At 39.5% G+C, this 11,257-nt stretch overlaps 1 non-coding gene across 1 annotated transcript; it reads right to left on the reverse strand.

Moving 5' to 3' along the window:
• Positions 1-10,119: 10,119 nt before the first annotated feature.
• On the reverse strand, positions 10,120-10,251 carry LOC120096400 (small nucleolar RNA SNORA17). Its single transcript, XR_005492829.1, has one exon. It is a non-coding gene; the product is annotated as a small nucleolar RNA SNORA17 (small nucleolar RNA).
• Positions 10,252-11,257: the final 1,006 nt, after the last annotated feature.

The following is an 11,257-nucleotide window of genomic DNA, read 5'->3' on the forward strand; positions in this document are numbered from 1 at the left end:
GGAATCAGAGAAAGAACTGGAAGAGCTTGAAGGGGCTCGAGACCCCAAAAGTACAACAATGTCAAGCAACCAGAGCTTCCAGGGACTAAGCCACTACCTAAAGACTATATATGGACTGACCCTGGACTCTGACCCCATAGGTAGCAATGAATATCCTAGTAAGAGCACCAGTGCAAGGGGAAGCCCTGGGTCCTGCTAAGACTGAACCCCCAGTGAACTAGACTATGGGGGGAGGGCGGCAATGAGGGGAGGGTTGGGAGGGGAACACCCATAAGGAAGGGGAGGGGGGAGGGGGATTTTGCCCGGAAACCGGGAAAGGGAATAACACTTGAAATGTATATAAGAAATACTCAAGTTAATAAAAAAATAAAAAAAATAAATAAAAAAAAAAAGAACAACAATATCATCCAACTAGACACCCCAGTGTTCGCAGGGAATAAACCACCAACTAAAGGGTACACATGGAGGGACCAATGGCTCCAGCTGCATATGGAGAAGAGAATGGCATTGTCTGGCATCAATAGGAGGAAAAGTTCTTGGTCCTCTGAGGGTTCTTTCCCCAGTGTAGGGGAATGCCAGGCTGGTGAGGTGGGAGTGGTGGTAGGGAAGAATCCTCATAGAAGGAGGGGAAAGCAGATGAGAGAGGGGAGAAGCAGGATAGGGGATAACATTTGAAATGAATTACATAAAAATATCCATTAAAAAAAGGAAAAGAAAAAAAGAATTGTTTTTGTCTAAAGTAACTCCAGGGACAAAAATAGAGATGACCCTGAGGAAAAGGAGGTTCAGTGAGAAGTCCAAATTGGTATCCAGGTTAAGGGAAGGCTCCAAGGCCTGACACTAATACTGATGCTATGGTGTGCTTACAGATAGAAGGCTAGCATGGCTATCCTCAGAGAGGCCCAACAAGCAGCTCAAAGAGTCAGATGCAGATACACCCAACCAATGGACAGAAGCTGGGAACCCTGTGGTTGAATTAGGAAAAGCTGGAAGAAGCTGAGGAGGAGTTGAGCACTGTAGAAAGACCAGCAACTAACCTGGAACCCCTAGATCTCTCAGAAACTGGATCACCAATCAGGCAGCATAAACCAGCTGAGATGAGGCCTCCAACACATATGCATCAGAGGGCTTCTGGGTTCAGTCAGAAAAGATGTACCTAACCATCAAGACACTGGAGGCCTCCATGTGTACTCATTGGTTTCCCCAATGTAGGGTAATGCCAAGGAATTGAGGTTGGAGTGGGTGGGTGGGAATGGGAATGTCCTCTTAAAAGAAGGTGGAGGAGAGAGGGGTTATGGGAGGGGGGGAAGGGGTTAATATTTGAAATGTAAATCAATCACAGAAAAACACACATGGTAAGCACTCATTGATAAGTGGCTATTAGCTCAAATGCTTGAATTACCCTAAATGCACAGAACACATGAAATTCAAGAAGGATGACCAAAATGTGAACAGTTCACTCCTTCTTTAGAAGGGGACGAGAATACCCTTGGGTGGGAATAGGGAGGCAAAGTTTAGAACAGAGGCAGAAGGAACACCCATTCAGAGCCTGCCCCATGTGTGGCCCATACATATACAGCCACCAAACTAGATAAGATGGATGAAGCAAAGAAGTGCAGGCGGACAGGAACCGGATGTCGATCTCTCCTGAGAGACACAGCCAAAATACAGCAAATACATAGGCGAATGCCAGCAGCAAACCCCTGAACTGAGAACGTGACCCCCGTTGAAGGAATCTTAGAAAGGACTGAAAGAGCTTGAAGGGGCTTGAGACCCCATATGAACAACAATGCCAAGCAACCAGAGCTTCCAGGACTAAGCCACTATCCAAAGACTATTCATGGACTGACCCTGGACTCTGACCTCATAGGTAGCAGTGAATATCCTAGTAAGAGCACCAGTGGAAGGGGAAGCCCTTGGCCCTGCCAAGACTGAACCCCCAGTGAACGTGATTGCTGGGGGGGAGGGTAGTAATTGGGGGAGGATGGGGCAGGGAACACCCATACAGAAGGGGAGGAGGGGTTAGGGGATGTTGGCCCGGAAACTGTGGAGGGGAATAACAATCAAAATGTAAATAAGAAATACTCAAGTTAATAAAGATGGAAAAAAAAAGAAACGTAAATCCATAAAATATCCAAGTAAAATGGAAGACTGGAGGCCCCAGGAAATTTAGAGATCTGGTTGGGTGGGTGGGGAGGGGACATCTTTGTGCAGACCTGGGGAGGTGGAGGTATGGGATGTGGAATTGTCAGGAGGGTTGTAACAGGAGAGGATAAAATCTGGATTGGAAAAAAAACATAATATAATATAATATAATATAATATAATATAATATAATATAATATAATATAATATAAAAAAGAGACTGAGGTTTTTCACTGAAGATTTAAGAGCTTTGTAGGGCTATCTTTTCTCAACTTTTCTAGTGTTCAATTATGTTTTGCAATTTGTGGACTTTGTGTCTGTGATATTATATTAGACTCTTACAAGTTTATATTATAGTAAAATGTTGAATACAGTATTTGTCTATAAAATAGCCAATTATAGTTTTCACTGTTGGCAATGCCTCTCTGGGCCTTTAGCACTTTCATAAAGTACTCTACAACTGATCAGTCCCATTAGCCTGCTATTCAGATATTTTAGGTGAAGATTCTACTCATATTTATGACATGCTGATACTTATTTTCCATTTATTCATCACAAAAGTGAGATTTATTAATTCAATATAGCATAATGCTATTTTTACAATGTTACATCCCACTCATAAATACGTATAGTAATAGTTAGGCATAATCATGGGTCCATGGTATCAGGATATTTATTTTATTAATAGACTTTTTAAAAATATTTTCTCAAACATTTTCTGGAGAATTTGCTTAAAATGAAACAAAGCATAGATTGCAGTTACAAACACATGAATATGGTAAAGAACCTCTCTTACAATTAAAACTTAAAGAGGTGAACTCCAGTTGAGAAACTTGCAGAAACAAAACCAAATGTTTTACAAACTGGCAGTGAAAGAGTAATTGGTTTTATGATATGAGAAACAGAGAATCATATTACTGTGATGTAGTGATGACATGACTTTAGAAAAAAATACTAAAATAAATCATAGTTGCTGGACTTCCTCAGCAATTGGTGTTTCAGGATCTAGTGGCAGAAGGATTTTCTTAACAAATTAAGCATATCAACTTAATTTTTCTTGAATAAATTTGTCAGGTTGACATTTTGTTGTCAGGCAATTCTTTATTGAACATTTCTATAAGAACACATCTTCATATAGAAGCTAATATGATGTCATACTACGAGCTGCAATTGGCTCTGGTGGAAAAGTAAAGACCTCAGACTAAGATGACGATGCAACAAGATAATTTGCCATTCATGCAGAAAAGGGCAATTGACGAAAATATTCTATCTTCAATTCTTTTAATCTAAATACAGTATTCAGAAGCTAAATGTATTATAGTCTAATGATTACATTTTAAGGCAGAAAAAATAAATTTAGTACTACTCTACTGGGCATAGTAACTAATGAGAAAATTGTACATGGCTTTCTTTGACTTTGGAATCCATGAGTGAAAGACTCAATTAGGTAATTACTCAAATTAACTCTGGGGTCATTTTGAGAAGATAATCACCAATATATTTCTGACCAACTGATTAAAAGACACATTAATCTCAACAAGTATTTTTAAATCTGCCTCCCTTGTGCATTAAGTAAAATTTGAATACACTCAATTCAATTAATATTCAATCAGGTCACTTTAGGTGAAGTGATTATACTAATTAAAAATATGATGACAAACATAATGTGGAATTTATCTTAAGAACAGTTGAATATTAAGCTCATGAGAACAAAATCTGCTATAAATTTGAATGTACTTTTCTTCAACTTATTTATGGCATTGGTGATAGACACATTATTTATATTCTCTGTTAGAAATCATGTGGCTGCATTTAGATGAGCTGTAGTTTGATTGCATTTATTTTAAGCACATGGAACACTCCAAAGCAAACTCTGAGGCTACCAGCTAATATATATAGATAGAGATAGATAGATAGAGGTATAGATAGAGATAAACAGAGACAGACAGACAGACACACTATTTAATTTTTCTGGTACCCCCTCTATGAGTTCTTTACTCCATACTCTTCTTTTGAGTGGGTGCTCCCCAATCCTCCCACCCATTGCCACATCATCGCACTAGCACCCCCCTTCTCTAGGGCATCAACTTTTTACAAGATTAAGAGCATCCTTTCTCACTGAGGCCAGACAAGGCAGTCCCCTGCTACATATGTAGCAAGGGACACGGAACAGCCCATGTATGGTCTTTGGTTAGTGGCTTAGTTTCTGGGAGCTCTGAGTAGTCCACATTAGTTGATAATTTAGTTTTTCCTATAGGATTGCAATTTCCTTCAGCTCCTTCTGTACTTCCCTTAACTCTTCCATGGGAGTCCCTGGCCTCATTCCAGTGTTTGGTTTTAAGTATCTGTCTCAGTTAGCTTCTGGTAGACCCTCTCAGAGGACAATCATGCCAGGCTCCTGTCTGCAAACACAACATGGCATTAGTAATAGTGTTGGGGTTTGGTGCCTGCACGTGGGATGGATCCCAAGTTGGGCCCATCTCTAGATGTCTCTTCCTTCAGTCTCTGTTCCACTGTTGTCCTTGCATTTCCTTTAGACAGGAATAATTCTGATTCAAGAATTTTGTAGATGGGTGGGTGGCCCTATCTACCTACAGGAGGGTGGAAAGTTTCCTCTCCCCACTTTTTGGCATTTTGGCTAAGGTCATCCCTAATGGGTCCTGGGAGCCTCTCACATCCTGTTGTCTGAGACTTTCTAGACACATCCCCCCCCACACACACACAAACACACAGCTGCATATTTCTATTTATTCTCTTGGCCCTTTGGGCTTTTCTCCTGTCTCCCTTTCCCCCATACCTGATTCTGCCATCCCTTCCCCTAGACTCACATGATTAATCAAGTGATACTGAATTTAATTTTTTATAATTTTGTTTCATAGAGGCTGAGATACTTGAATTTAGCATAAGAAACAACATTTCAAATCCTAATGAAATGATTTAAAATCAATTTTGTGGGCTGAATAATGATCAAACTTATCAGGGTTAATGTCAATAACTCAAAAATATATTATAAAGAATAAATATTTTAGTTATAAAATGTTCTAAAGATTAACTCTAGGACTATATATATCCTGTGTAGGATTCTATCATTGTTCTAAATTCCCAGCCTAGGGACAAAATAGTTTCAAGGTTTGTTTAAATTATAGATCTTGAAAATTATCCATATTTGAACACTAAATAAAATCAATGATGTCCTCATAAGATAGATGCCCAAAGAAAGCATTCCAAATAGTGAAACCAGAATTCAAATGGTCATATAGACTGAATTTGGAGAGATGCACACACTAGTCTAAGAATGATGACAGTCTCTAGATGATGGCAACTTTAGTAAATTCATTGCAGTTGATTTCTTATGTGGTTACTCAGAAAAGGTGGGAGACTAGAATAACTTCATCACATTAACTAGAAAGTCACAGTTTTAATTAATATCCCACTATTTACTAGATAATGTCTCTAAGGTAGATTACATATTGAAGGGAAAGCAAATGGGATACAGAGCTAAGCAGAGAATTCTTTTTTGTTTGTTTTGTTTCTTTTTGCTTTTTTTTCTGTCTTTGCAATTTTTCTTTATTTTTTAAATTTTATTTAACTTTTTTCCACATAGAATTCTTAGCAGGCAAACATTTAATGTCTGAGAAGCACTTAAAGAAATGTTCAACATCTTTAGTCTCCACTGAAAGGCAAATCGTAATGATCCTGAGATTACATCTAACACATGTCTGAATGGCTAAGATCAAAGGCTCACATAAGCGCACGTTCTGGTCAGGATGTGGAGCATGGTGAACATTCCTTCATTGCTGGAAGGAGTGCAATCTTGAACAACCACTGTGGAAATCAATTTGATGATTTCTCAGAAAATTGGGAATATTTCTACCTCAAGACCCAAATATACTACCACTAGACATATACCCAAATATGCCCCACTCTACCACAAGGACACATGCTCCGCCCTGTTGATAGCACAACTAATGTTAAGACTCTATGAACAAGACCACTAGATTATTGAAAACACTTTCCTTAGACTTAATTCCAAATGAAATCACAAAATCAATTTTCTCATGTCTATTTCCATCTAATAAACCTTTTGCTTTCCATTCCCTCAAAAATAGAGAGAGCTTCTGGGGACTAAGCCACTATCCAAAGACTATACATGGACTGACCCTGGGCTCCAACCTCATAGGTAGAAATGAATAGCCTAGTGAGAGCACCAGTGGAAGGGGAAGACCTTGGTCCTGCCATGACTGAACCCCAGTGAAAAGGATTGTTGGGGAGAGGTGGTAATGGGGGGAGGATGGGGAGGGGAACACCCATAGAGAAGGGGGGGAGGGGTTAGGGGGACCTTGGCCCAGAAACCAGGAAAGGGAATGACAATCAAATGTAAATAAGAAATACCCAAGTTAATAAAGATAAAAAAAATAAAGAAGAAGAAGAAGAAGAAGAAGAAGAAGAAGAAGAAGAAGAAGAAGAAGAAGAAGAAGAAGAAGAAGAGGAGGAGGAGGAGGAGGAGGAGGAGGAGGAGGAGGAAGAGGAGGAGGAGGAGGAGGAGGAAGAGGAAGAGGAGGAAGAGGAGGAAGAGGAGGAGGAGGAGGAGGAGGAGGGGAGTGGAAAATAATTAAAATGTACGTGAAATAATTACAAAACAATCTGTGGCTTATGATAAATATATGAGACCTTATGATCATATAGTCAAATCACAATTATATTTTCCAAGTTTGTCCTTGATGTTTTACAAATATCACAATATGAAAATACAGTAACATTTGAGGTTATTAACTCCATAACAAATGCCTGCAAATGATATATATATATTACCCTTTATTATTACCTCATGTTCAGTTTCTTGTTCTACAGCTACCTTTATCCAGAGTCAACAAGAATCCAAAAATATTAAATTAAATGGAACTTTCCCAAAATAAACTAACAGAACTTTTCAGTAGTCTGACCCTCTGAACAGATAAATTAAATGTGGCAGTGTCGCAATCTTCCCTGTTCAGGATGTGAATCACTCTTTGGCCATTGTCTTCAGGTCTTATCTATTAATAACCAATTTTTCCCTTCTTTGACACCTGAGGAAATAGATGCATATAGAAACTATCACAGTATCTCAATTCCTTTGCCGAATAAACAGTTGATTTTCTAATTGAAATGAGAAGTGATCTTGGTGACTCAGAATTGCCACAGAAAATATACAAATTGTTTATTTAAGTAAATAAGTTTTCTTGCTTAAAGGTAGGAGAAAATGAGACCATATTTCAGCACCTGTGTCTAGTTTACAAGACATTCTGAATGAGAGAGAAGGACAATATTTGTATATGTCCTTTTATTTTCTCAGATGAAGTGAAAAGATGAGAGCTATACACAAGCTCTATGAACACATGGTTGGGGCTGAGCCCAGAGCATTTATTTCACTCTTCTAAATACCCATAGGCCCAGGTCTGGAAACTTACAGCCTCCATACAATCTAATCTTCCAAACTGACTCTCTCAATCGGGCTTCTCTCATCATCTGAGAGAACTGTTTCTATGACCTCAAATTAACTTTGGCAGTGTGTTCTAAACTTTTGACTCCTCATTCTCCACCTCCTTTTGCCTTTACCCGTGTCTTGATGGTTCTATTACCTGTCTCAGTAAAACTATCCCTGTAAAACTGTCATACACACACTCACCACTTTTCACACCACTCTTTTTCTCTCTCTCACTGCTCATAAGTAGTCTCTCTTCTTCTGATGTTCTCCTGTGAGTTGCACATATCCTATGTCTGACTGATACTCTCAAATCATTTTTGAATTGTCACAGCTCCTTGCACTTTAACTTTCAAACATGGCTGCTTCCTACTAAAAAATAAGCTTACATTTTTATTTATTTATTTTTTATTTCAAATGTTATCTCCTTTCCCGGTTTTCCATCCATAAACCCCTTAACCTGTCCCCCATCTTCCTTCTTCTATGGGGGTGTTCCTGCCCCCCAACCACCGACCCCTTCCCACCTCCCTGCCCTGACATTCCCCTACATTGGAGGGGTCCAGCTTTGGTAAGACCAAGGCCTTCTCCTCCCATTGGTGCCCAACAAGGCCACCCTCTGCTACATATACAGCTGGAGCCATGGGTCTGTCCATGTGTACCCTTTGGGTAGTAAGTGGTTTATTCACTGAGAGTTCTCGTTGCTTGGTATTGTTGTTTTTATGAGGTTGCAAGCCCCTTCAGCTCATTCAATCCTTTCTCTAACTCCTCCATTGGGGTCCCTCATTCTCAATTCAATGGTTCACTGCTAGCATTCGCCTCTGTATTTTTCATGCTCTGGCAAAGCCTCTCAAGAGACGCTATATCAGGCTCCTGTCAGCATGTACTTTTTGGCATCAGCAATATTGTTTGGATTTGGTGGCTGCATATATATGGGCTGGATCCCCAGGTGGGACAGACTCTGAATGCCCATTCCTTCATTCTCTGCTCCAAACTTTGTATCCATATCCCCTCCTATATTTTTGTTCCTGCTTTTAAGAAGGACTGCTTACTTTTATTGTTAGATCCTAAAGTTATCTACTAAGAATGTCTGTATTCCATCCAGATCATACTGTGTAATGCAGGGTGTATCTAGTTTCCTGCCAGGCATGATTTCTTGCCAGAGCAGCAATTGATGAAAAATATCTCTAAAAAAGGTTCACTGAAGCTTTAACATGGTATAATCTTTTAACTTTGTATTGGTTTTTGTGAATTTCATATCATGCATCCTAATCCCACTCATTTCCTCCTGCCCTCATAAACATCTCCCTCCAACTTTCTATGCTTACCACCAACAGAGAAAAAATCTTTTTTGGAAGCTGTAGTGTGTCACAGTGTGTCCAAACCATTTGTTCATACTTCTTTGCCTGCAAAGAAGTTCATTGCAATAACTTTTTGGTCTGGTACAAAGCCTATGGCTTCTGCTACTGGTTCAATACTGGAACCTCACCATTTCTCTTCACAGATATCATGTTGTTGCTTTGTGTCATGGAGATCTTGCCGTTTTGAATTTATAGGACTGGCTATTTCATGCACTCCAGCAATTTATCAATGGAGTAGATGTTGGAGTGGGCCACTTCAAAGCCTTGGATCTGGGACCTAGAGCTCCAAACTGGCCAGCTCACCAGTTTTCCACTGTCATGTCCTCAGTGCTGGCTTCCCTACAACACCCACACCGAGGACCAGCTCTACTCTGCTGCCCAAGCAGGATACAGAGCCAGTTCTCCGAAATGCAGAGCCAGTTCTCCGAAGTGCTACATCAGATGAGAATAGGGCCAGGTTTCTCTGATTTATATCCTCAGGGCTGGTTTCCCTGCAATTTCTGCAATATGTGGGATACTGCTCTCATGAATACTGCAGCTGGCTAGAGGCTGAGTCAGATTTCCTCCTCCAATTTTTTTCAGGGCCCAGCTGGATCTCCCGTGATGCCTGGGTGAGAGGTTGGGCCAGTTCTGTACACTCCTTAGAGGTCAACATATCCCCATGTGGCAGCATAGGGCAGAGTGGTCTGCCTGGCTTTTTTTGGTAACAGAATCCTGCTTCTGCAGGGCCATAGATCCCAATGCTGTGCCTGGTGATATCACAGGCCATGATCCTACCATGATTCCAGATGACATCACCAGCAACTCACATCAGACTGATCATCAATAACTTCAAGTCTCCTTTCTGCCTCTCTTCACCTTGCCCACATCCATGTGTTTCACCTTCTCTTTCATTTATCCACCACTTACCTTCTCTTTTTAGTGTCGCTGAAGATTTCAGAGTGTCTGGAGCAGTCTCAAGAGTGATGTCAGGAGTACTATGTCCTGCTAGTCCATTTTGAGGTATGGGAAGCAGCCATCTCATACATGGTTTGCTACCCTAAGCCTATGTAGCACCAGACTAGTGGTCATCTCAAGATAACTTCCTATCCAGGCCCTATTTTTCTGTTATGGTAGTTCCAAGTAGTTGTAACAGGCTTGCTGTTCTTCCCCAAGAAATTTTAGGTTCCTAATTTCTCGAATGTTCATAGGTCAGAACATTGAGCATAAACAGGGACTATCTTCTCTCTGTCATCTATTGACACACATGTGACACAGCAGTCACACCTGCATTTTGTCTCGGGGCAGGTACCATAAATGATTTTATTGTTGTTCATTGCTGTGTTTTCCTACGTGGTTCCATTCATATACCCGAATAACTCCCCAGTCTGACACGGTACAAAGCTCCATCTCATATACCAGACAAGATGTTATCTCCTTCTATCTTCACTCAAATCTACTCCATGTTTATTCTAGCAGTTCATGTGTATAGCCACACCTGATGTTAATACAATAGTAAAACAAAATACATGGCGGCTAAAAACTTCAAATATGCCATAATCTCTTTTGAACTGTATCTTGTAATATCCAGGTGTCTTGAAGAATGCTTGGGTCACACATGGTTCTGACTTCACGTTAGTTGGCATTATGAACTTCTGGACGCTTTTTCAGGACTTATCTTCACAAAGTACTAGAGAATATTAGCTCAGCTTTAAACTTGGTGGCTTTAGAGTTTTAATGGTGAACAGTGGGCAGTGGGTTTTCTTATAATAAACATATTCTTTCACAGTACTCATTTAATACCAAACATCATTAGATGATGTTTGGACTGCATTAATGTAGATAAGACTATAAATCCTATTTTCTTTATCAGTCATAAATGATTAATTTATTAATCTGTTCAACCATTTACACCACAGCATTCTGAGATCATTTCCAGACAATTTGTTAACCATTCCATTCATTTAGGATTCCCCCAATTTGCTGTTTTAAAATGCACAGATTCTATATTCAAAATCTTACAGTTAAAGACTCTTTTATTTAAGTTAATGGAATATATTGAAGTATTTGAATGTCTGTCCTGGAGATCTAAATTTGATGAATTAATTTCTAATTTTTATTTCCTATAATTGTGAAATAAACCTATCATTTAATGATTTCATCAAAGCATTATTTAAAAGGGTTAAAGAAAAGAAACCTTGCAATTAAATTTTATTTTTTTAGGTAGTTGATGATATCCTTGAATTATGATAATATTTGAAGAACATAACATCTGTAAGTGCACACTTAGCAATGCTAATTCATATTACAGAATA

The sequence above is a fragment of the Rattus norvegicus genome, chromosome 13 (genome assembly GCF_036323735.1).
Source record: "Rattus norvegicus strain BN/NHsdMcwi chromosome 13, GRCr8, whole genome shotgun sequence".
Lineage (NCBI taxonomy): Eukaryota > Metazoa > Chordata > Mammalia > Rodentia > Muridae > Rattus > Rattus norvegicus.